Raw genomic sequence first — 26795 nt, 5'->3', positions numbered from 1 at the left:
ATGCAATCTCACACCCTCTAAAAACATGAACATGCCAAAGCATGAAGAAGAAAGTCTCTCTTTATTAATTGATTGAATAATGTGAATAATTACAAAATAACAAGCTATTTATACTAATCTAAGAGGTCCAGATCCTTAAAGGATTTAGAGTTAGCTAAGGAGTAGGATTTAGCAAATCTAAACCAACTAAGGATATGACTAGCAAATCTAAACAACTTAAGGATTTGGTTAACTAATCCAAATCAACTAAAGATTAGCTAAATCTAAATAAATCTAGGATAAGAAATAATTAATCCAAACCAACTAAGGATAAGGAGTAATTAATCCAAACCAACTAAGGATAAGGAATGATACGGATCGAGGGAGCAAGGTGAAGGATCCTCTAGCTCTACCCGTGGGACCAATCACAAGAGCTCGTGCAACCAAGCTACGAGCAGCCTTGTCAAATCTAAGAATCCTACTCAAATTGGGTTACCTTGGAAAAGAATTTAATTCAGCACGCCCGTGCTTCACCTTAAGCACACCCGTGCTAGTTCCTGACTCCCACTTGTTGGACTAGGCCTATTTACGCACGCCCGTGCTCCATCTAGCACGCCCGTGCTCGATTCTGTCCTTTGTTTTTTTCTTTGATTGCTTGCTTTGTTTTGGGTAGAATTAATTAGGTCCATATTTGGTTTGCTTTGTAGTAAGCTAAATTCATACATTATATCCTAATATTGTCTTTTAAATTCTAGTTTCTTTGTTTTTGTGTGAGCTTTCTATTGCTTCTATTACATTGTTAGGGTGTGTTTGCTTGTTCACTACACTCTAATTGATAATTAAAGTAGTGCATTGTTTATGTTCTTGTGCTACTGTCCATATCGTTTTGAGTCTTCTTTTTAGAATTTGAGCTTGCTTTTCATTGTTAAGTTTTATTCCTTGATTCTAAACATGCTTTTGAGTTGAATTGGTTGAACTAAGATTCTGAAGTTCAATTGGAAGAATTGCAAGGAGTGATTAAAGAGTGTAAACACCTGAGGGAGTGATTTACCAAATTCTTTTGTGTTTTCTCTTTGAATACTAACCATGAGTTCAGGCAAATCTGGAGATGAAAGTCCAATTCATGATCCTCAAATGAAAGTATTCATGGAAGCAATTCAAGGTCAGTTTAGAACCTTCAACAATCTTTTCCTAGACATGAAGGAGGAATTGCAAGAGATAAGAGCTTCACAAAATTCTAATACAACAAGAGCTCGTCCACAAACTAGATTTCAAGCTCATGATGATGAAGATACTGAAGGTACTAATTTTAATAAAATTGATGGAGACTTGGGATCAATTAAGATGAGGATTCCAGAATTCAAAGGCAACAACAATGCTGAAGAATTCCTTGAATGGGAGAGAAAGGTAGAACAAATCTTTGAATGCCATAACTATTCTCAAGAAAAGAAATCCCATCTTGCTGCTGTTGAATTCAAAGGTTATGCCATGTTTTGGTGGGAACAATTACTATTGAAAAGAAGAAGAAAGGGATTGCCACCGGTAACACCATGGGAGATTATGAAAGAATTGATGCACCAAAAATTTGTCCCTACTCACTACTTTAGGGATTTACACAATAAATTAGCAAGGAGGAAGAAGTGTTGAAGAATACTACAAGGAGATGGAGATTTGCATGGCTAGAGCCAAGATTGAGGAAGAAGAGCAAATCACCATGTCACGATTCCTTGGGGGTCTCAATAAAGACATTGCTGATGCTTTAGAGATGTATAGGTATGAGAGCTTAGAGGAGATGGTAGAAATGGCCATGAAACTTGAAAGACAGAAAAAGGGGAGATCCAACAACAATAAGTATTCCAACAACACATGGGGATCTAAATGGCCTAAAGAAGGTGAGAAGAAGGAATTTAGAGGTTCTAAATCTCAAAGGACAGATTCAACTTCAAAAGGTAAAGAACCTGTCCAAACTCCATTTAAAAGCAACAAAGGTACTTCTAACTCTACAACCCCTTCTAGAGAAATTAAATGCTTTAAATGTTTGGGGAAAGGGCATTATGCATCTCAATGTCCTAATAAAAGGGTTATGATTATTAAAGATGATGAGAATGTTAGTTCTGAATCTGAATGTAGTGATTATGATGATATGCCTAAATTACTTGATGATAATGATGATGATGATTCAGAAAATTTGATACTTCCTGAACATGGAGAAGCTTTGGTTGCTAGGCGTGCTTTGAACATGCATGTTAAGGAAGAAAGCCTTGAGCAACGTGAGAATATATTTCACACTAGATGTTTGATTAGTGGAAAAGTGTGTACTCTTATCATTGATGGGGGTAGTTGACGCGGAACCCAATGAAAATAAATTTCATGAACTCAATGACAAGTTTTGGAAGAGATTAAAGATCTAGAATAAATTCCCCTCTATGGCACCCAAAGCTTAAAGAAGCAAGAACACCAATAATAGAGTAAAAGAATAAGATAAATGCCACAAAGAATTGATAAGTTTACCTTGATTCTTGATGCAATTAGAAGAATGCAATCTCACACTCTCTAAAAACATGAACACGCCTAAGCATGAAGAAGTAGTCTTTTATTCATTGAATGATTGTTTTTTTAATTACAAAATAACAAGCTATTTATACTAATCTAAGAGGTCCAGATCCTTAAAGGATTTAGAGTTAGCTAAGGAGTAGGATTTAGCAAATCTAAACCAACTAAGGATAAGACTTAACAAAATCATAACAACTTAAGGATTTGGAGATCTAATCTAAATCCACTAAAGATTGACTAAATCTAATCAAAATAAGACTAACTAATCAAGGGTGGTCGAAATATTGGAGGCCCAACCCATTAGCATTGCAAAAACACAAAATAAACTAACTATGTTAATGAGAGGCAGACAATTGCACGGTCCAGGGCGTGTCAAGGCGCACGGGCGTGCGCGGATGGATGGGCTTCCTTCGCGAGAGGCAGTAGAGTGCACGGTCTGGGGCGTGCCAAGGCGCACGGGCGTGCGCGCATGGATGAGCTTCCTTCGCGAGAGGCAGTAGAGTGCACGGCCTGGGGCGTGCTGGTTGGCACGGGCGTGCGCGCATGTATGAGTGTCCCTCGCGAGAGGCAGAGAAGTGCACGGCCTGGGGCGTGCTAGTTGGCACGGGCGTGCTCCAGATCATGTGTTGTTCCTTGAGAGGCAGTAGCTTGCACGGCCTGGGGCGTGTCACCTTGCACGGGCGTGCTTACCAACTCAACATGTGCTTCTATTAATGTGAGAAACTTAGGTGTTTCTTCAAGTTCTTCATAGCACTTGTTGAAAGCAAGGTCATGGAGCTCTTGTGTGATTTGCCCTTGAATGTATAAGGACACGGTTGCTCCATACTTCTTTGCACGGCTCCTTGTAATTGGTCCACTAGGAAGTGCTAATGGATTGCCATTGTTGTGGCCCTTGTTCCCTTGAGCTTCATAGGTAGTTGGTGGTAGTGGATCCGTATCAGTAGTTGCACTAATGTTGCTAGTGTAAACATGGTAAACAAACTGAACTTAACTTGTCTCAAGCATCCTAAACCTTATAGGTTGCAATGGTTGAATGATTGTGGGGAGGTGAAAGTGACTAAGCAGGTACTTGTGCCATTCTCTATTGGATGGTATGAAGATGAAATTTTATGTGATATAGTACCTATGCAAGCAGGACATCTATTGTTGGGAAGACCATGGCAATATGATAGAAGAGCACTTCATGATGGATTCCACAATCGATATTCTTTGATTCATAAGGGGAAAAAGGTGGTTCTTGTACCATTATCACCTCAAGAGGTATATGAAGATCAAAGAAAGATAGTTGAGAGAGAAAGAGAGGTTTCGGCCTTGAGAAAACATGGGAGTGAGAATTTGAGATTGAGAGAACAAAAGAGAGAAAAGAGTAAGGATGAGGGAAAAGAGGCCACAAAAATAACAAAACAAATTAATGGCCCAATTGTAAGAGAAAAAGAAAGAGAGGAGAAAAAGAAACAGACTTTTTATGCAAGAGCTAGAGAGGTTAAGAGTGCCATTGCCTTGGAGAAGCCCATATTGCTTCTTAGGTACAAGGAAATTTTATTTGCTGAAACTAATGCTAACCTTGACAGTTTGCCTTCTATGTTTGTTTCTATGTTGCAGGAATTTGATGATGTCTTTCCTAGTGAACTACCTAGTGGTTTACCACCTTTAAGAGGAATAGAACATCAAATTGACTTCATTCCTGGATCCACCATTCCTAATAGGCCTGCCTATAGAAGCAATCCAATGGAGACAAAGGAGTTGCAAAGGCAAGTTGATGAACTTATGGAGAAAGGTTTGGTGAGAGAAAGCATGAGCCCGTGTGCCGTTCCCGTGCTTCTAGTACCTAAAAAGGATGGAACATGGCACATGTGTGTTGATTGTAGAGCGGTCAACAAAATTACAGTAAAGTATAGACACCCTATCCCTAGACTTGATGATATGTTAGATGAATTGCATGGGGCAACTTACTTTACTAAAATTGATTTAATGAGTGGTTACCATCAAATTAGAATGCAACCAGGTGATGAATGAAAAACTGCTTTTAAAACTAAGTATGGTTTGTATGAATGGTTAGTTATGCCTTTTGGACTATCTAATGCACCTAGTACATTTATGAGGCTTATGAACCATGTATTGCGTGCCTTCTTAGGAAAGTTTGTGGTTGTATACTTTGATGATATACTCATCTATAGCAAGTCTCTTAATGATCATGTTGAGCATGTTAGGATAGTGTTACTAACTTTAAGGACTGAAAAGTTGTATGCTAAACTTAACAAATGCACATTTTGTATAGATAGACTTGTATTTCTTGGTTTTATTGTGAGTACACAGGGTATTGAAGTAGATGAGGAGAAAGTGAAAGCTATCAAAGAATGGCCAACTCCCAAATCAGTTTCTGAAGTTAGGAGTTTTCATGGGTTAGCAAGCTTCTATAGAAGGTTTGTTAAAGATTTCTCTTCAATTGCAGCACCACTAACAGAAATAATCAAAAAGGAAGTTGGGTTCAAGTGGGGAGAAGAGCAACAAAAAGTGTTTGACACGCTTAAAGAAAAGTTAACATGTGCACCTATACTTTCTTTGCCTAATTTTGAGAATACTTTTGAGATTGAGTGTGATGCTTCTGGAGTGGGAATTGGGGCTGTCCTAATGCAAGAAAAGAAGCCAATTGCCTACTTTAGTGAGAAGTTGAATGGAGCACAACTCAACTATTCAACCTATGACAAAGAGCTTTATGCCTTGGTAAGAACTTTACATGTTTGGCAACACTACTTATTACCTAAAGAGTTTGTCATCCATACTGACCATGAGGCCCTAAAACACTTGAAGGGTCAAGGTAAGCTCAATAAAAGACATGGTAAGTGGGTTGAATTCATTGAACAATTTCCATATGTGATTAAATACAAGCATGGAAAAGATAATATTGTTGCTGATGCATTGTCAAGAAGATATACTCTAATTACTGCTCTTAGTTCTAAATTACTTGGATTTGAGTATGTTAAAGACTTATATGTGAATGATTCTGACTTTGACAACATATATGTAGCATGTGAGCATGGAGCATTTGATAAGTTCTATAGACATGATGGATATTTGTTTAAAGACAACAAACTTTGTGTGCCTAAATGTTCTATGCGTGAATTGCTTGTGCTTGAATCTCATAGTGGGGGATTGATGGGACACTTTGGGGTACATAAGACTTATGATATGTTGAATGAACACTTTTATTGGCCTCACATGATTAAAGATGTAGAGAGGGTTTGTAACTCTTGTATTACTTGTAAACAGGCCAAATCTAAGTCTATGCCTCATGGATTATACATGCCTTTACCTGTTCCTAGTTCTCCTTGGATTGATATATCTATGGACTTTGTACTTGGATTACGTAGGACTAAACGTGGTAAAGATAGCATATTTGTTGTTGTTGATAGATTTAGCAAGATGGCTCATTTTATTCCTTGTCATAAAACTGATGATGCCAATAATGTTGCTGAATTATTCTTTAAAGAAGTGGTAAGATTGCATGGGGTACCAAGAACTATGGTTTCTGATAGGGATGCAAAGTTTCTTTCACACTTTTGGAGAGTTTTGTGGGGTAAGCTTGGAACTAAATTGCTTTATTCTACAACTTGTCATCCACAAACAGATGCACAAACTGAAGTTGTGAATAGAACTTTAGGAACATTGCTTCGTGCCATTATGGGTAAGAACTTGAAAACTTGGGAAGATTGTTTGCCATTTATTGAGTTTGCATATAATCGTAGCATACATTCTACCTCAGGTTTTAGTCCATTTGAACTTGTTTATGGCTTTAATCCACTAACTGTATTAGATCTTATTCCTTTACCTTTGAATGAACTTTCTAATCTAGATGGTGAGAAAAAGGCAGAATTGGTGAAGTCTTTACATGAGAAGGCTAGAGCCAACATAGAAAAGAGGAACAAGCAATATGCTAATAAAGCCAACAAGGGCAGGAAGAAGTTAGTGCTTATGCCAGGTGATTGGGTTTGGGTACACTTTCGCAAGGAAAGATTTCCCAACCAAAGGAAGAGGAAGCTAGATGCACGTGGAGATTGTCCATTCCAAATCTTAGAACGCATCAATGACAATGCCTACAAAATAGACTTGCCAGGTGAGTATGGTGTTTCTGCAACTTTCAATATTAGTGATTTGTCTTCCTTTGACATGGATGCAGATTTGAGGACAAATCTTTTTAAAGAAGGGGGGGGGGATGATACGGATCCACTACCACCAACCACCTATGGGACTCAAGGGAACAAGGACCACAACAATGGCAATCCATTAGCACTTCCTAGTGGACCAATTACAAGGAGCTGTGCAAAGAAGTATGGAGCAACCATGTCCTTATACATTCAAGAACAAATCACACAAGAGCTCCATGACCTTGCTTTCAACAAGTGCTATGAAGAACTTGAAGGAACACCTAAGTTTCTCACATTAATAGAAGCACAAGTTGAGAGGGAACCATGCTTGGTTAGCACGACCGTGCAAAGTGGCACACCCCAGGCCATGCAAGCTACTGCCTCTCAAGGAACAACACTTGATTTGATGCACGCCCGTGCCTGATACGACCCTAGCCAATTAACAAGTACTCTTGCAAATCAACAAGGAACATCTAGCGGAAAGCATGCAATCTCGGAAGTACCCGACAATCCCTTTAACCCCCAAGTACTCTTGAAGAGAGAAAGCAAGGAATTTAGAACAAGAATCAAAAACTTACCTTCAAGTACTCTTGAAAACAACTCTGAAATTCTTGGTGCAATTAATCTTATAGAACTCACAAGCTTAACTACTAAGGATATTTTGGTTCTATGAAGAACACAATCTGTTCTTGAAAGAACAAGAAGAAAACGTTTTGTTTTGATTTCAATTCAATGGTGGCTGCTATGCAACTCTTACAACATTATAAGTAACCTAAGCTAACCCTAATTTAGCTATTAACTTAAGTTAGCCCAAGCTTATCCCTAATGTGGCCCAAATGGGCTTAATTAAATACAAGTCCAAGCTAACTACTTAAAACAATCATGACTTAAACATTAACTAACTTAGGCTAGCCCTACTCTAGAAAATAAGCCCAACCAACCTTACACTTAATTAATTAAGTCCACTAAAAGAATTTAAACAAAATAGGGCAAATGGGCCGAAGGCCCTACACAACCCATACTTAAGCTCATAATAAGATAACAACCTCCTAAATTTGCCTAAGTATAGAATCATGTAAAATGCATCAAATGGCAGCCTCATTGCACGCCTCAAGCATCATAACAAGCTTTGGTGCTTCTTCAAGTTCAATCTCACATCTTGCATAATTATGATCTTGAAGCTCCAATGTGATTTGTTCTTGAGCAAATGCATTCAAGGCTGTTCGTAGCTTGGTTGCACGAGCTCTTGTGATTGGCCCCACGGGTAGAGCTAGAGGATCCTTTACCTTGCTTCCTTGATCCGTATCATTCCCTCCCTCCTCAAAAAGATTTGTCCTCAAATCTGAATCATAATCAAATGGAGAAAGGTCAGAAACATTAAAGGTAGCAGACACGCCATACTCACTTGGTAGATCAATCTTGTAGGCATTGTCATTGATCCTCTCCAACACTTGAAAAGGCCCATCACCTCGGGCAGCAAGCTTTCCTTTCCTTTGGTTTGGGAATCTTTCCTTCCTCATGTGTACCCAAACCCAATCGCCAGGTTGAAATACCACACGCCTCCTTCCCTTGTTGGCACGGTCAGCATAGCTTTTGTTCTTCATGTCTATATGAGCCCTAGCTTTAGCATGTATCTCCCGGATCAATTCAGCCTTCTTTTCACCATCTAAGTTAGCAATTTCACTTAAAGGCATAGGAAATAAATCAAGTACAGTTAAAGGATTAAAACCATACACAAGCTCAAATGGACTATAACCACTAGAAGAATGTATAGACCTATTATAAGCAAATTCAATGAAAGGCAAACAATCCTCCCAAGTTTTCAGATTCTTACCAACCACCGCTCTAAGTAAAGTACCTAGAGTTCTGTTAACTACCTCAGTCTGTCCATCCGTTTGGGGATGACAAGTAGTAGAGTACAGCAACTTTGTACCAAGCTTACCCCATAAAACTCGCCAAAAGTGAGAAAGGAATTTGGCATCACGGTCTGAGACTATGGTGCGTGGCACCCCATGCAATCTCACAACCTCCCTGAAAAACAACTCAGCAATATGGACAGCATCATCACTCTTATGGCATGCAATGAAATGTGCCATCTTACTAAACTTGTCCACAACAACAAAAATACTATCCCTACCACGCTTTGTTCTGGGCAATCCAAGTACAAAATCCTTAGAAACATCAGTCCAAGGCAAAGTAGGTACAGGTAAAGGCATATAAAGGCCATGAGGCATAGATTTAGACTTAGCTTGCTTACATGCTATGCACACACCACACAGTTTCTCTACATCCCTACACATATGTGGCCAAAAGAAATGTTCAGCAAGTATATCATATGTTTTAAGAACACCAAAATGCCCCATAAGTCCTCCACAATGCGATTCTAATACAAGCAATTCACGCATAGAACATTTGGGTATACAAAGTTTATTTCCCTTAAATAAATGATATGGATCCATTGGTGCCTCCTAATGGATTCTAGTGGACTTTGCTTGGATGTGGTCTTATCCCTTATTGCTTGTTTTGGTCTAATTAATATGTAAGGGATATGGGCCCATAGTCTTAATACGACCCTAGCCAATTAACAAGTACTCTTGCAAACCAACAAGGAACATCTAGCGGAAAGCATGCAATCTTGGAAGTACCCGACAATCCCTTTAACCCCCAAGTACTCTTGAAGAGAGAAAGCAAGGAATTTAGAACAAGAATCAGAAACTTACCTTCAAGTACTCTTGAAAACAATTCTGAAATTCTTGGTGCAATTAATCTTGTAGAACTCACAAGCTTAACTACTAAGGATATTTTGGTTCTATGAAGAACACAATCTATTCTTGAAAGAACAAGAAGAAAACGTTTTGTTTTTTTTTGATTTCAATTCAATGGTTGGCTAAAAATCCCGTTTTACATCTTAAGGAGGCTATATATAAGCCCCAAACAAACATAACCTTAAAGAAGAGTATCTAACTAGGCTGCCCTAAGGCCAAAACACATGGGCCTAACTAGTACACACAAAATAGAATCATTTCTAGCCCAAAATAGACAACTTAATATTGGGCAGATTGAATGCATCATAAAATCAACCCAAAACAACTTAAATAAACACTATGGGCCCATATCCCTTACATATTAATTAGACCAAAACAAGCAATAAGGGATAAGACCACATCCAAGCAAAGTCCACTAGAATCCATTAGGAGGCACCAATGGATCCATAGAACCAAAATATCCTTAGTAGTTAAGCTTGTGAGTTCTACAAGATTAATTGCACCAAGAATTTCAGAGTTGTTTTCAAGAGTACTTGAAGGTAAGTTTCTGATTCTTGTTCTAAATTCCTTGCTTTCTCTCTTCAAGAGTACTTGGGGGTTAAAGGGATTGTCGGGTACTTCCAAGATTGCATGCTTTCCGCTAGATGTTCCTTGTTGGTTTGCAAGAGTACTTGTTAATTGGCTAGGGTCGTATTATGCAAGATGTGAGATTGAACTTGAAGAAGCACCAAAGCTTGTTATGATGCTTGAGGCGTGCAATGAGGCTGCCATTTGATGCATTTTACATGATTCTATACTTAGGCAAATTTAGGAGGTTGTTATCTTATTATGAGCTTAAGTATGGGTTGTGTAGGGCCTTCGGCCCATTTGCCCTATTTTGTTTAAATTCTTTTAGTGGACTTAATTAATTAAGTGTAAGGTTGGTTGGGCTTATTTTCTAGAGTAGGGCCAGCCTAAGTTAGTTAATGTTTAAGTCAGGATTGTTTTAAGTAGTTAGCTTGGACTTGTATTTAATTAAGCCCATTTGGGCCACATTAGGGTTAGCTTAGGTTACTTATATTGTTGTAAGAGTTGCACAACAGCCACCATTGAATTGAAATCAAAAAAAAAACAAAACGTTTTCTTCTTGTTCTTTCAAGAATAGATTGTGTTCTTCATAGAACCAAAATATCCTTAGTAGTTAAGCTTGTGAGTTCTACAAGATTAATTGCACCAAGAATTTCAGAATTGTTTTCAAGAGTACTTGAAGGTAAGTTTCTGATTCTTGTTCTAAATTCCTTGCTTTCTCTCTTCAAGAGTACTTGGGGGTTAAAGGGATTGTCGGGTACTTCCAAGATTGCATGCTTTCCGCTAGATGTTCCTTGTTGGTTTGCAAGAGTACTTGTTAATTGGCTAGGGTCGTATTATCTGGTATCAGAGCACTGTGGTTGTGGATTTCAATCTATCCTAGGGTTAGGGACTTAAAAAAAAAAAAAAAAAAAAAAAATCTTTAAATATTGTTCGATCTAGACATTATCTCTTTAGATCTTGTTGGGTCTAGATAATTTCTCATTAGATCTTCAATTAAGTCCACTAAAAGAATTTAAACAAAATAGGGCAAATGGGCCGAAGGCCCTACACAACCCATACTTAAGCTCATAATAAGATAACAACCTCCTAAATTTGCCTAAGTATAGAATCATGTAAAATGCATCAAATGGCAGCCTCATTGCACGCCTCAAGCATCATAAGTATCGCCAATTAACAAGTACTCTTGCAAACCAACAAGGAACATCTAGCGGAAAGCATGCAATCTTGGAAGTACCCGACAATCCCTTTAACCCCCAAGTACTCTTGAAGAGAGAAAGCAAGGAATTTAGAACAAGAATCAGAAACTTACCTTCAAGTACTCTTGAAAACAATTCTGAAATTCTTGGTGCAATTAATCTTGTAGAACTCACAAGCTTAGAACTCCTCACCTCAGATATAGATTTAGGAGTTGGCCATTCTCGAATTGCTTTAACCTTCTCCTCATCGACTTCAATCCCCTGTGCACTCACAACAAAACCAAGAAAAACAAGCCTATCTATGCAAAAAGTGCATTTGATACTTTAAAATCCATTCTTTGTTCTGCTCCTATTTTAGTTTTACCTGACTTTGATAAAACATTTGAGATTGAGTGTGACGCTTCTGGTGTAGGTATTGGTGCAGTGTTGATGCAGGAGAGAAAGCCTATTGCCTATTTCAGCGAGAAACTCAATGGAGCGCAACTCAATTATTCAACCTATGACAAGGAGCTATATGCTCTAGTGAGAGCATTGGAGGTATGGCAACATTACCTTCTACCCAAAGAATTTGTCATACACACTGACCATGAGTCTTTAAAGCACCTCAAGGGACAAGGTAAGTTGAACAAGAGACATGGTAAGTGGGTTGAATTCATTGAACAGTTTCCTTTTGTGATTAAATACAAGCAAGGGAAAGAAAATATTGTGGCTGATGCACTTTCTAGGAGGTATGCTTTAATTACTACTCTTAATGCTAAGTTGTTAGGATTTGAGCATATAAAATCCTTGTATGTTGATGATGATGACTTCGGTCTTATTTGGAGTGCATGTGAACATGGGGCATTTAATAAGTTCTTTAGGCATGAGGGGTTTTTATTTAAGGGAAATAAACTTTGTATACCCAAATGTTCTATGCGTGAATTGCTTGTATTAGAATCGCATTGTGGAGGACTTATGGGGCATTTTGGTGTTCTTAAAACATATGATATACTTGCTGAACATTTCTTTTGGCCACATATGCGTAGGGATGTAGAGAAACTGTGTGGTGTGTGCATAGCATGTAAGCAAGCTAAGTCTAAATCTATGCCTCATGGCCTTTATATGCCTTTACCTGTACCTACTTTGCCTTGGACTGATGTTTCTATGGATTTTGTACTTGGATTGCCCAGAACAAAGCGTGGTAGGGATAGTATTTTTGTTGTTGTGGACAGGTTTAGTAAGATGGCACATTTCATTGCATGCCATAAGAGTGATGATGCTGTCCATATTGCTGAGTTGTTTTTCAGGGAGGTTGTGAGATTGCATGGGGTGCCACGCACCATAGTCTCAGACCGTGATGCCAAATTCCTTTCTCACTTTTGGCGTGTTTTATGGGGTAAGCTTGGTACAAAGTTGCTGTACTCTACTACTTGTCATCCCCAAACGGATGGACAGACTGAGGTAGTTAACAGAACTCTAGGTACTTTACTTAGAGCGGTGGTTGGTAAGAATCTGAAAACCTGGGAGGATTGTTTACCTTTCATTGAATTTGCTTATAATAGGTCTATACATTCTTCTAGTGGTTATAGTCCATTTGAGCTTGTGTATGGTTTTAATCCTTTAACTGTACTTGATTTATCTCCTTTGCCTTTAAGTGAAATTGCTAACTTAGATGGTGAAAAGAAGGCTGAATTGATCCGGGAGATACATGCTAAAGCTCGGGCTCATATAGACAAGAAGAACAAAAGCTATGCTGACCGTGCCAACAAGGGAAGGAGGCGTGTGATATTTCAACCTGGAGATTGGGTTTGGGTGCACATGAGGAAGGAAAGATTTCCAAACCAAAGGAAAGGAAAGCATGCAATCTTGGAAGTACCCGACAATCCCTTTAACCCCCAAGTACTCTTGAAGAGAGAAAGCAAGGAATTTAGAACAAGAATCAGAAACTTACCTTCAAGTACTCTTGAAAACAATTCTGAAATTCTTGGTGCAATTAATCTTGTAGAACTCACAAGCTTAACTACTAAGGATATTTTGGTTCTATGAAGAACACAATCTATTCTTGAAAGAACAAGAAGAAAACGTTTTGTTTTTTTTTGATTTCAATTCAATGGTTGGCTAAAAATCCCGTTTTACATCTTAAGGAGGCTATATATAAGCCCCAAACAAACATAACCTTAAAGAAGAGTATCTAACTAGGCTGCCCTAAGGCCAAAACACATGGGCCTAACTAGTACACACAAAATAGAATCATTTCTAGCCCAAAATAGACAACTTAATATTGGGCAGATTGAATGCATCATAAAATCAACCCAAAACAACTTAAATAAACACTATGGGCCCATATCCCTTACATATTAATTAGACCAAAACAAGCAATAAGGGATAAGACCACATCCAAGCAAAGTCCACTAGAATCCATTAGGAGGCACCAATGGATCCATATCATTCCCCCTTTCCTCAAAAAGATTCGTCCTCGAATCTTAGTTAAAAGTTGAGGTATCCTTTTGCTTGCGAGGATCAGTCCACTTTTCCTTAGAATCCATGCCCTTTTCTTTACTCTTCTTCTCCTTTTTAGATCGTATTGAACTCCATTGGTTGCTGCAACCTGAATATGCCTTTGCAACTCCTTTGTCTCCATTGGATTGCTTCTATTGGCTGGTCGATTTGGAATGTTGGAGCCAAGAATGAAGTCGATTTGATGATCTATCCCTCTCAAAGGTGGCAATCCACTAGGCAACTCTTCAGGAAAGTCATTAGTGAACTCCTCTTTCTCTCTCTCAAACAACTTTTTCTGATCACTATTCACTTCTTGAGGTGTCAATGGTGCAAGAACCACCTCTTTACCGTCAAATGAAGATTGGGCAATCTCTTCTGGAAATGCATGTTCAAAGTCCTGCAAAAGATCAACAAACACACTTGGCAAGGATGGGTTAAGATCATTAGTGGCCAAATAAGCTCCCTTGCACAAAGGTACAAGTATAGGCTGATTGTGGTACAAAGCATGTGTATCCTCACTTGCCCTAGCTATCAAACTCACATTCTTTTCTTTTTCTTTTTCCTCTTTCTCTTTTTTTGCACTCTGTTTATTTTCACTAATTTTATTTTGAATCTCCTTTTCTTTCTTTATAACATCAAATCTCATGGTTTCATTTTTACATTGATCTACATATACTTCCTTTGACCAAACTGGTGTTAGAATGGTCTTCCGCTCATCCTTTGTGATTGAATACCTATTGAGGTAATCCACACTTTTCCTTCCTTGCACCCTTCCTAACTTATTGTTCAAATCCCTAAAGTAATGATCAGGATTATCAACCTCCTCATCTTCAGGAGTTTGAAATCTAATTGGTGTAGTACTAGGACAAGCTCTTGTTGTACCCCTCCTTGTGGCATTGTGGTCATGTCTTTCCGTCTGTTGTTCTTGAAGCTCTAATCTGTCATTAAAGCTCTCCATAAACCTAGTGATTCGTCCCATCTCTCCAGAGAGAGCATCTAGAAAGGCTTGTAGATTTGGATCTTCAATTTTAAAAGGGCTGTCATTCTTGTCTCTAGATGAATCAGACATCCTGAAATAGAATACAAACACAAAACTAAAGGAAATGGTTAGTTTATCACTCCCTCACGTGTTTCTCTCTTTATTTGGCTTTTTTTACAATATGTGGGTTTCACTCCAGCCTTTTACCACTCTTTCCACTTGAATAATTGCACTTCAGAATCCCAAAGTTGCTACAAAAGTCAAGAGAAAGTTAGGAAAAACAAAGAATATAATTAAGTAATGCACAAACTCTATCAAGAAATCACAATGTTTGAATGGCAATACAAGAATAAGAAAGGTGTATTGCTAGAAATCAATAAACTAAAGTGTAGGAACAAGCAAATAACACTTTATCAATGTTAAATGAAGCAAAGATAGCACACAAACAAGAAATTGAAACTAGAATTTAAAAGACGATTTAGGGATACAGTGTATGAATTTAGTTCGCTACAAAGCAAACCAAATATGGACCTAATTAATTCTACCCAATCAAAGCAAGCAAACAAAGAAAACCCAAAAAAAAAAAAATTTTTTTTTTAAGGTACTGTAGCAAGTTTGCTTCTGAGTTCCTTTAGCAAGTTACTGTAGCAGACGTTTTAAGGTACTGTAGCAAGTTTGCTTCTGAGTTCCTGTAGCAAGTTACTGTAGCACAACGTTTTTGATTTATATCCTCACTTAACCTACAAATGTGACCCAATTTAGGTAGGGTAAGGGCTTAACAAGGTATAAGTGGATGGTTTGTGTCTCCCAATTCAATTTAGGTAGGTAATGACTTAGTCCAACAATGACTTTTGTGTCTCCCAATTCAATTTTAGGTAGGTAATGACTTTGTCCAACAATGATTTTATGTCTCCCAATTCAATTTTTTTTTTTTTTTAGGTAGGTAATGTCTTTAACAACCAATTCAGATCCAGATTTTTTTTTTTTTTTTTTTTTTTTTTTTTAAGTCCCTAACCCTAGGATAGATTGAAATCCACAACCACAGTGCTCTGATACCAGATAATACGACCCTAGCCAATTAACAAGTACTCTTGCAAACCAACAAGGAACATCTAGCGGAAAGCATGCAATCTTGGAAGTACCCGACAATCCCTTTAACCCCCAAGTACTCTTGAAGAGAGAAAGCAAGGAATTTAGAACAAGAATCAGAAACTTACCTTCAAGTACTCTTGAAAACAATTCTGAAATTCTTGGTGCAATTAATCTTGTAGAACTCACAAGCTTAACTACTAAGGATATTTTGGTTCTATGAAGAACACAATCTATTCTTGAAAGAACAAGAAGAAAACGTTTTGTTTTTTTTTGATTTCAATTCAATGGTTGGCTAAAAATCCCGTTTTACATCTTAAGGAGGCTATATATAAGCCCCAAACAAACATAACCTTAAAGAAGAGTATCTAACTAGGCTGCCCTAAGGCCAAAACACATGGGCCTAACTAGTACACACAAAATAGAATCATTTCTAGCCCAAAATAGACAACTTAATATTGGGCAGATTGAATGCATCATAAAATCAACCCAAAACAACTTAAATAAACACTATGGGCCCATATCCCTTACATATTAATTAGACCAAAACAAGCAATAAGGGATAAGACCACATCCAAGCAAAGTCCACTAGAATCCATTAGGAGGCACCAATGGATCCATATCAAGTCTTTATTTAAGTTGTTTTGGGTTGATTTTATGATGCATGCAATCTGCCCAATATTAAGTTGTCTATTTTGGGCTAGAAATGATTCTATTTTGTGTGTACTAGTTAGGCCCATGTGTTTTGGCCTTAGGGCAGCCTAGTTAGATACTCTTCTTTAGGGTTATGTTTGTTTGGGGCTTATATATAGCCTCCTTAAGATGTAAAACGGGATTTTTAGCCAACCATTGAATTGAAATCAAAACAAAATGTTTTCTTCTTGTTCTTTCAAGAACAGATTGTGTTCTTCATAGAACCAAAATATCCTTAGTAGTTAAGCTTGTGAGTTCTACAAGATTAATTGCACCAAGAATTTCAGAGTTGTTTTCAAGAGTACTTTAAGGTAAGTTTCTGATTCTTGTTCTAAATTCCTTGCTTTCTCTCTTCAAGAGTACTTGGGGGTTAAAGGGATTGTCGGGTACTTCCGAGATTGCATGCTTTCCGCTAGATGTTCCTTGTTGATTTGCAAGAGTACTTGTTAATTGGCTAGGGTCGTATTATCTGGTATCAGAGCCAAATCAAAGTTTTGGGGTAAGTTTGTTATCTTAGTTAGGAATTTGAGTTTTCTTGTTGTTGAATTCATTGTTGTTTATCTTCGTGTTTTCTTTTCATTCTGAGATCTACACATTATCTCTTTAGGTCTTGTTGGATCTAGACATTATCTCTTTAGATCTTGTTGGATCTAGACAATTTCTCTTTAGATCTTGTTGGATTTAGATAATTTCTCTTTAAATCTTCTTGAATCTAGTTTTCTCTTTGTATCTTCTTATTGTTTGCATCATTTTCTAGTTACCCTTTGACTAATTCAAGATCTATCTTTGAATATTCTTGTTGTTTGCTTATTTCTTGATAAAAAAAAAAATCTGGATCTGAATTGGTTGTTAAAGACATTACCTACCTAAAAAAAAAAAAAATTGAATTGGGAGACATAAAATCATTGTTGGACAAAGTCATTACCTACCTAAAATTGAATTGGGAGACACAAAAGTCATTGTTGGACTATAAGTCATTACCTACCTAAATTGAATTGGGAGACACAAACCATCCACTTATACCTTGTTAAGCCCTTACCCTACCTAAATTGGGTCACATTTGTAGGTTAAGTGAGGATATAAATAAAAAACGTTGTACTACAGTAACTTGCTACAGGAACTCAGAAGCAAACTTGCTACAGTACCTTAAAACATCTGCTACAGTAACTTGCTACAGGAACTCAGAAGCAAACTTGCTACAGTACCTTAAAAAAATTTTTTTTTTTTGGGTTTTCTTTGTTTGCTTGCTTTGATTGGGTAGAATTAATTAGGTCCATATTTGGTTTGCTTTGTAGCGAACTAAATTCATACACTGTATCCCTAAATCGTCTTTTAAAATCTAGTTTCAATTTCTTGTTTGTGTGCTATCTTTGCTTCATTTAACATTGATAAAGTGTTATTTGCTTGTTCCTACACTTTAGTTTATTGATTTCTAGCAATACACCTTTCTTATTCTTGTATTGCCATTCAAACATTGTGATTTCTTGATAGAGTTTGTGCATTACTTAATTATATTCTTTGTTTTTCCTAACTTTCTCTTGACTTTTGTAGCAACTTTGGGATTCTGAAGTGCAATTATTCAAGTGGAAAGAGTGGTAAAAGGCTGGAGTGAAACCCACATATTGTAAAAAAGCCAAATAAAGAGAGAAACACGTGAGGGAGTGATAAACTAACCATTTCCTTTAGTTTTGTGTTTGTATTCTATTTCAGGATGTCTGATTCATCTAGAGATAAGAATGACAGCCCTCTTAAAATTGAAGATCCAAATCTACAAGCCTTTCTAGATGCTCTCTCTGGAGAGATGGGACGAATCACTAGGTTTATGGAGAGCTTTAATGACAGATTAGAGCTTCAAGAACAACAGACGGAAAGACATGACCACAATGCCACAAGGAGGGGTACAACAAGAGCTTGTCCTAGTACTACACCAATTAGATTTCAAACTCCTGAAGATGAGGAGGTTGATAATCCTGATCATTACTTTAGGGATTTGAACAATAAGTTAGGAAGGGTGCAAGGAAGGAAAAGTGTGGATTACCTCAATAGGTATTCAATCACAAAGGATGAGCGGAAGACCATTCTAACACCAGTTTGGTCAAAGGAAGTATATGTAGATCAATGTAAAAATGAAACCATGAGATTTGATGTTATAAACGAAGAAAAGGAGATTCAAAATAAAATTAGTGAAAATAAACAGAGTGCAAAAAAAGAGAAAGAGGAAAAAGAAAAAGAAAAGAATGTGAGTTTGATAGGTAGGGCAAGTGAGGATACACATGCTTTGTACCACAATCAGCCTATACTTGTACCTTTGTGCAAGGGAGCTTATTTGGCCACTAATGATCTTAACCCATCCTTACCAAGTGTGTTTGTTGATCTTTTGCAGGACTTTGAACATGCATTTCCAGAAGAGATTGCCCAATCTTCATTTGACGGTAAAGAGGTGGTTCTTGCACCATTGACACCTCAAGAAGTGAATAGTGATCAGAAAAAGTTGTTTGAGAGAGAGAAAGAGGAGTTCACTAATGACTTTCCTGAAGAGTTGCCTAGTGGATTGCCACCTTTGAGAGGGATAGATCATCAAATCGACTTCATTCTTGGCTCCAACATTCCGAATCGACCAGCCAATAGAAGCAATCCAATGGAGACAAAGGAGTTGCAAAGGCATATTCAGGTTGCAACAACCAATGGAGTTCAATACGATCTAAAAAGGAGAAGAAGAGTAAAGAAAAAAAGGGCATGGATTCTAAGGAAAAGTGGACTGATCCTCGCAAGCAAAAGGATACCTCAACTTTTAACTAAGATTCGAGGACGAATCTTTTTGAGGAAAGGGGGAATGATATGGATCCATTGGTGCCTCCTAATGGATTCTAGTGGACTTTGCTTGGATGTGTTCTTATCCCTTATTGCTTGTTTTGGTCTAATTAATATGTAAGGGATATGGGCCCATAGTGTTTATTTAAGTTGTTTTGGGTTGATTTTATGATGCATGCAATCTGCCCAATATTAAGTTGTCTATTTTGGGCTAGAAATGATTCTATTTTGTGTGTACTAGTTAGGCCCATGTGTTTTGGCCTTAGGGCAGCCTAGTTAGATACTCTTCTTTAGGGTTATGTTTGTTTGGGGCTTATATATAGCCTCCTTAAGATGTAAAACGGGATTTTTAGCCAACCATTGAATTGAAATCAAAACAAAATGTTTTCTTCTTATTCTTTCAAGAACAGATTGTGTTCTTCATAGAACCAAAATATCCTTAGTAGTTAAGCTTGTGAGTTCTACAAGATTAATTGCACCAAGAATTTCAGAGTTGTTTTCAAGAGTACTTGAAGGTAAGTTTCTGATTCTTGTTCTAAATTCCTTGCTTTCTCTCTTCAAGAGTACTTGGGGGTTAAAGGGATTGTCGGGTACTTCCGAGATTGCATGCTTTCCGCTAGATGTTCCTTGTTGATTTGCAAGAGTACTTGTTAATTGGCTAGGGTCGTATTAATAAAAACCCCTCATGCCTAAAGAACTTATTAAATGCCCCATGTTCACATGCACTCCAAATAAGACCGAAGTCATCATCATCAACATACAAGGATTTTATATGCTCAAATCCTAACAACTTAGCATTAAGAGTAGTAATTAAAGCATACCTCCTAGAAAGTGCATCAGCCACAATATTTTCTTTCCCTTGCTTGTATTTAATCACAAAAGGAAACTGTTCAATGAATTCAACCCACTTACCATGTCTCTTGTTCAACTTACCTTGTCCCTTGAGGTGCTTTAAAGACTCATGGTCAGTGTGTATGACAAATTCTTTGGGTAGAAGGTAATGTTGCCATACCTCCAATGCTCTCACTAGAGCATATAGCTCCTTGTCATAGGTTGAATAATTGAGTTGCGCTCCATTGAGTTTCTCACTGAAATAGGCAATAGGCTTTCTCTCCTGCATCAACACTGCACCAATACCTACACGAGAAGCGTCACACTCAATCTCAAATGTTTTATCAAAGTCAGGTAAAACTAAAATAGGAGCAGAACAAAGAATGGATTTTAAAGTATCAAATGCCCTTTGTTGCGCTTCCCCCCATTTGAACCCAACTTCCTTCTTTACCACCTCTGTGAGTGGGGCTGCTATAGTAGAGAAGTCCTTCACAAACCTCCGGTAGAAGCTTGCCAAGCCATGGAAACTCCTCACCTCAGATATAGATTTAGGAGTTGGCCATTCTCGAATTGCTTTAACCTTCTCCTCATCGACTTCAATCCCCTGTGCACTCACAACAAAACCAAGAAAAACAAGCCTATCTATGCAAAAAGTGCATTTCTGTAGTTTAGCATATAACTTTTCAGCTCTCAAAGTTATCAATACTAACCTAACATGCTCAATATGCTCATCAATAGATTGGCTATAAATCAGTATATCATCAAAATAAACCACAACAAATTTGCCTAGAAAAGCACGTAAGATATGGTTCATTAATCTCATGAAAGTACTAGGTGCATTTGTTAGTCCAAATGGCATAACCATCCACTCATATAAACCATATTTAGTCTTAAAGGCAGTTTTCCATTCATCACCTAACTTCATTCTAATTTGATGATATCCACTCATTAAATCAATTTTCGAAAAGTATTTACTACCATGCAGTTCATCTAACATATCATCTAGCCTAGGAATTGGATGGCGATACTTAACTGTGATTTTGTTGACAGCTCGGCAGTCAACACACATCCTCCAAGAACCATCCTTCTTAGGCACAAGTAATACAGGCACTGCACATGGGCTCATACTCTCCCTCACAAATCCCTTAGACAACAGGTCATCAACTTGGCGTTGCAACTCCTTAGTCTCCATGGGGTTGCTCCTATACGCTGGCCTATTAGGAATTGTGGCTCTGGGCACGAAGTCAATCTGATGCTCAATGCCTCTTAGGGGTGGTAGTCCGCTAGGCATTTCATCAGGAAACACATCAGAAAACTCCTGCAACAAAGAAACAAAACTAGGAGGCAAAGAAGAAGTGTCAATGTCAGTCAAATTAAGCAAAGTTTCCTTAAACTGAATCATTAAGATTGGTCTACCCTCACCAACACTGCTACGGATCTCTCTCTCTCTTACATACATGTTTTGTTTCTTTCTTCCCTCTCTTGGTGTTTCACTCACCAATGGGCCATTCAATTGTTTCTTTTACTCTTGGCCTCTTTATCCCTTTTTTCTTGATCTTTATTTTCTCCCTCCCCCTGAATACAATTCTGCCCCTCACTTTCTAATATCCTCTTTTGGTCCAAATAGACCTCTTGTGGTGTTAAAGGAGCTAGAACCACATTTTTACCCAAATAGGCTAGGGAGAACCGGTTGGTGTACCCGTCATGCTGGACTCGCCTGTCAAATTGCCATGGGCGGCCTAGAAGAATATGCCCAGCTAGCATAGGTACTACATCACAAGTGACCTCATCCTTGTACCTTCCAATGGAAAATGGCACCTTCACTTGTTTGTTTACTCTTACAGAACCCATATCATTTAGCCATTGAAGCTTATATGGCCTTGGGTGCTGCACACATGTCAAACCCAATTTCTGCACCATGCTCAAACTAGCTACATTAGTGCAACTTCCACTATCAATAATCAAAAGACATACCTTGTCAAGTACCAAGCACCTAGTATGGAAAATATTCTCTCTTTGTACTAAGCTCTCCTCTTGAACTTGCATGTTGAGAACTCGCCTAGTAACTAGTAATTGTCCCATCTCAGGTTGTAAAACTTCATCATCAACCTCATCATCATCATGGCAGTCTTCAAGTGGTGGCATTGGGTTTTCTTCATCCTCAGATTCAGAATAGGTGTATCCATCCCTAATCACTATTACTCTCTTATTAGGGCATTGAGAAGATATATGGCCCTTCCCAAGACACTTGAAACATTTGATGTCTCTACTAGGAGTATTGGAACTTGAACCCTTTGAATAAGTTGGCACATTAGGCGTGAATGCCTTAGGCACTGAATCTGTCCCCTTTTGTGTAGAGCTTTGAAACTCCTTTTTCTCCTCCCTTTTAGGCCATCTAGCACCCCAAGAATTGCTGTTGTTGCTGGCAGCCCTATATGATGTGGTGCTCTTCCCTTTTCTCTGCTTCTCTAACTTCATAGCCATATTCAGCATCTCCTCCATGGAATCATACTTGTACATCTCTAATGCATCAGCTGTCTTTATTAAGGCCACCTAGGAATCTAGCCATGGTCACCTCCTCATTTTCCTCAATGTGTGCTCTAGCCATGCACATCTCCATATCCTTATGATAGTCTTCTACTGATTTGGCTCCTTGGACGAGTCTATGAAGCTTCTGATGCAACTCCCTGAAATAATGCTCAGGAAGAAAACGTTTTCTCATTACCTCCTTCATGTCTTCCCAATTGTGGATAGGTCGTCTTCCCACTTTTCTTCGACTCTGATTAAGTTGATCCCACCAAAATAGAGCATAGTCTTGGAACTCTAAGGCTGTAATTTTCACCTTTTTTTCTTCAGTATACCTGTTGCATTCAAAGATCATCTCGACCTTCCTCTCCCATTCCAAGTATTCGTCTGCATTGTTTCGGCCTTTGAAAGGTGGCACCTTGAGTTTGATGTTACCCAAGTTACCATCTAATGGTGTGTCAACCTCTTCGTCATCCTCTCCATAGTAAGTTTCATTTCTGTAAACACGGCCTCTACCAATCCCTCTTCCTCTTCCTCTATTATTTCTACCTCCTCTTGCCCACATAGGCTCTCTATGCCATTCATCATCCTCTTCTTCATACTCTTCATGCCAAGGTTGTCTAGAGTGCTCTTTGGAAGTGCTTGCACCCCTCCCTGTGGCATTAGGGTCATGTCTTTCTGTCTTTTGCTCTTGAATCTCCAGTCTGTCATTAAAGCTCTCCATAAGCCTAGTGATTCGTCCCATTTCTCCAGAGAAAGCATCTAGAAAGGCTTGTAGTTTTGGATCTTCAACTTTGAGAGGGCTATTATCCTTGTCTCTAGATGAATTAGACATCCTGAAATAAGATTGCAAAAACTAAGGAAATAGTTAGTTTATCACTCCCTCACGTGTTTCTCTCCTTATTTGGCTTTTTTTTTTAATATGTGGGTTTCACTCCAGCCTTTTACCACTCTTTCCACTTGAATAATTGCACTTCAGAATCCCAAAGTTGCTACAAAAGTCAAGAGAAAGTTAGGAAAACAAAGAATATAATTAAGTAATGCACAAACTCTATCAAGAAATCACAATGTTTGTGACGCGGAACCCAATGAAAATAAATTTCATGAACTCAATGACAAGTTTTGGAATAGATCAAAGATCTAGAATAAATTCCCCTCTATGGCACCCAAAGCTTAAAGAAGCAAGAACACCAATAATAGAGTAAAAGAATAAGATAAACGCCACAAAGAATTGATAAGTTTACCTTGATTCTTGATGCAATTAGAAGAATGCAATCTCACACTCTCTAAAAACATGAACACGCCTAAGCATGAAGAAATAGTCTTTAATTCATTAATTGTTGATTCTTGAAAATTACAAAATAACAAGCTATTTATACTAATCTAAGAGGTCCAGATCCTTAGAGGATTTAGAGTTAGCTAAGGAGTAGGATTTAGCAAATCTAAACCAACTAAGGAGTTGACTAACAAAATCATAACAACTTAAGGATTTGGATATCTATTCCAAATCTACTAAAGATTGACTAAATCTAAACAAAATAAGGCTAATTAATCAAGGGTGGCCGAAATATTGGAGGCCCAACCCATTAACAAAGCAAAAAAAACACAAAATAAGCTAACTAGCTTCCTTCGCGAGCGCGAGCTTCACATACGCGAGCGCTACCACACCTCGCGAGCGCGAGAAGCGCAAAGGAGAGGCAGAGAGTTAGGCAGCGCAAGTCGCGAGCGCGATTCCAACATGCGCGAGCGCGAGCGACACTTCGCGAGCGCGAACCTTCACTGCGCGAGCGCGAGAAGCGCAAAGGAGAGGCAGTGAGTTAGGCAGCGCAAATCGCGAGCGCGATTCCAACATGCGCGAGCGCGAGCGACACTCGCGAGCGCGAACCTTCACTGCGCGAGCGCGAGAAGCGCAAAGGAGAGGCAGTGAGTTAGGCAGCGCAAATCGCGAGCGCGATTCCAACATGCGCGAGCGCGAGCGACACTCGCGAGCGCGAACCTTCACTGCGCGAGCGCGAGAAGTGCAAAGGAGAGGCAGTGAGTGTCTAGGCATGCCATAGGCTGGAAATTCAGGTTCCAACTCCACATGTGCTTCCATCAATGTGAGAAACTTAGGTGTTCCCCATGCTTCCTCGAGCTCTATGTTTGAGTGGTAGCCATTCCGTATCAGTTTGAATGGCAATACAAGAATAAGAAAGGTGTATTGCTAGAAATCAATAAACTAAAGTGTAGGAACAAGCAAATAACACTTTAGCAATGTTAAATGAAGCAAAGATAGCACACAAACAAGAAATTGAAACTAGAATTTAAAAGACGATTTAGGGATATAGTGTATGAATTTAGTTCACTACAAAGCAAACCAAATATGGACCTAATTAATTCTACCCAATCAAAGCAAGCAAACAAAGAAAACCCAAAAAAAAAATTTTTTTTTAAAGGTACTGTAGCAAGTTTGCTTCTGAGTTCCTGTAGCAAGTTACTGTAGCAGACGTTTTAAGGTACTGTAGCAAGTTTGCTTCTGAGTTCCTGTAGCAAGTTACTGTAGTACAATGTTTTTGATTTATATCCTCACTTAACCTACAAATGTGACCCAATTTAGGTAGGGTAAGGGCTTAACAAGGTATAAGTGGATGGTTTGTGTCTCCCAATTCAATTTAGGTAAGTAATGACTTAGTCCAACAATGACTTTTGTGTCTCCCAATTCAATTTTAGGTAGGTAATGACTTTGTCCAACAATGATTTTATGTCTCCCAATTCAATTTTTTTTGTTTTTAGGTAGGTAATGTCTTTAACAACCAATTCAGATCCAGATTTTTTTTTTTTATCAAGAAATAAGCAAACAACAAGAATATTCAAAGATAGATCTTGAATTAGTCAAAGGGTAACTAGAAAATGATGCAAACAATAAGAAGATACAAAGAGAAAACTAGATTCAAGAAGATTTAACAAGAAAATTCTAGATCCAAGAAGATCTAATGAGAAATTGTCTAGACCCAACAAGATCTAAAGAGATAATGTCTAGATCGAACAATATTTAAAGATTTTTTTTTTTTTTTTTAAGTCCCTAACCCTAGGATAGATTGAAATCCACAACCACAGTGCTCTGATACCAGATGATACGACCCTAGCCAATTAACAAGTACTCTTGCAAATCAACAAGGAAGATCTAGCGGAAAGCATGCAATCACAGAAGTACCCGACAATCCCTATAACCCCCAAGTACTCTTGAAGAGAGAAAGCAAGGAATTTAGAACAAGAATCAGAAACTTACCTTCAAGTACTCTTGAAAACAACTCTGAAATTCTTGGTGCAATTAATCTTGTAGAACTCACAAGCTTAACTACTAAGGATATTTTGGTTCTATGAAGAACACAATCTGTTCTTGAAAGAACAAGAAGAAAACGTTTTGTTTTGATTTCAATTCAATGGTGGCTGTTGTGCAACTCTTACAACAATATAAGTAACCTAAGCTAACCCTAATGTGGCCCAAATGGGCTTAATTAAATACAAGTCCAAGCTAACTACTTAAAACAATCCTGACTTAAACATTAACTAACTTAGGCTGGCCCTACTCTAGAAAATAAGCCCAACCAACCTTACACTTAATTAATTAAGTCCACTAAAAGAATTTAAACAAAATAGGGCAAATGGGCCGAAGGCCCTACACAACCCATACTTAAGCTCATAATAAGATAACAACCTCCTAAATTTGCCTAAGTATAGAATCATGTAAAATGCATCAAATGGCAGCCTCATTGCACGCCTCAAGCATCATAACAAGCTTTGGTGCTTCTTCAAGTTCAATCTCACATCTTGCATAATTATGATCTTGAAGCTCTAATGTGATTTGTTCTTGAGCAAATGCATTCAAGGCTGTTCGTAGCTTGGTTGCACGAGCTCTTGTGATTGGCCCCACGGGTAGAGCTAGAGGATCCTTCACCTTGCTTCCTTGATCCGTATCATAGGTTGTCACAGTCCTTGGACTATGTGGATCTAATGGTATCAGAGCCTAATGCCTGAAACCCACTTTGCTACAGTAACTATTGGAAGAAGGAGATCTACAGTACCCATGGAAACAGTAACCAACAATCCTATTGTCCAAACCTCCTCCTTACAACTCCCACCTACATGTAAACAGTACCTTACTGATAAAATAGATAACCTTGTAGAAATCTCCCATATC

The 26795-nt window shown here is 38.2% G+C and overlaps 2 pseudogenes; one reads left to right on the top strand and one right to left on the bottom strand.

Moving 5' to 3' along the window:
• Positions 1 to 1539: 1539 nt before the first annotated feature.
• Positions 1540 to 26795, top strand: part of LOC149495602 (uncharacterized) — a 31592-nt pseudogene continuing 6336 nt past the window's right edge.
• On the bottom strand, positions 6760 to 23339 carry LOC149495603 (uncharacterized; annotated as a pseudogene).

Source organism: Jatropha curcas, chromosome 6, assembly GCF_041381405.1.
Source record: "Jatropha curcas cultivar XTBG-Jc1 chromosome 6, XTBG_Jcur_1.0, whole genome shotgun sequence".
Lineage (NCBI taxonomy): Eukaryota > Viridiplantae > Streptophyta > Magnoliopsida > Malpighiales > Euphorbiaceae > Jatropha > Jatropha curcas.
This window is presented reverse-complemented; position numbering and strand designations above follow the sequence as displayed.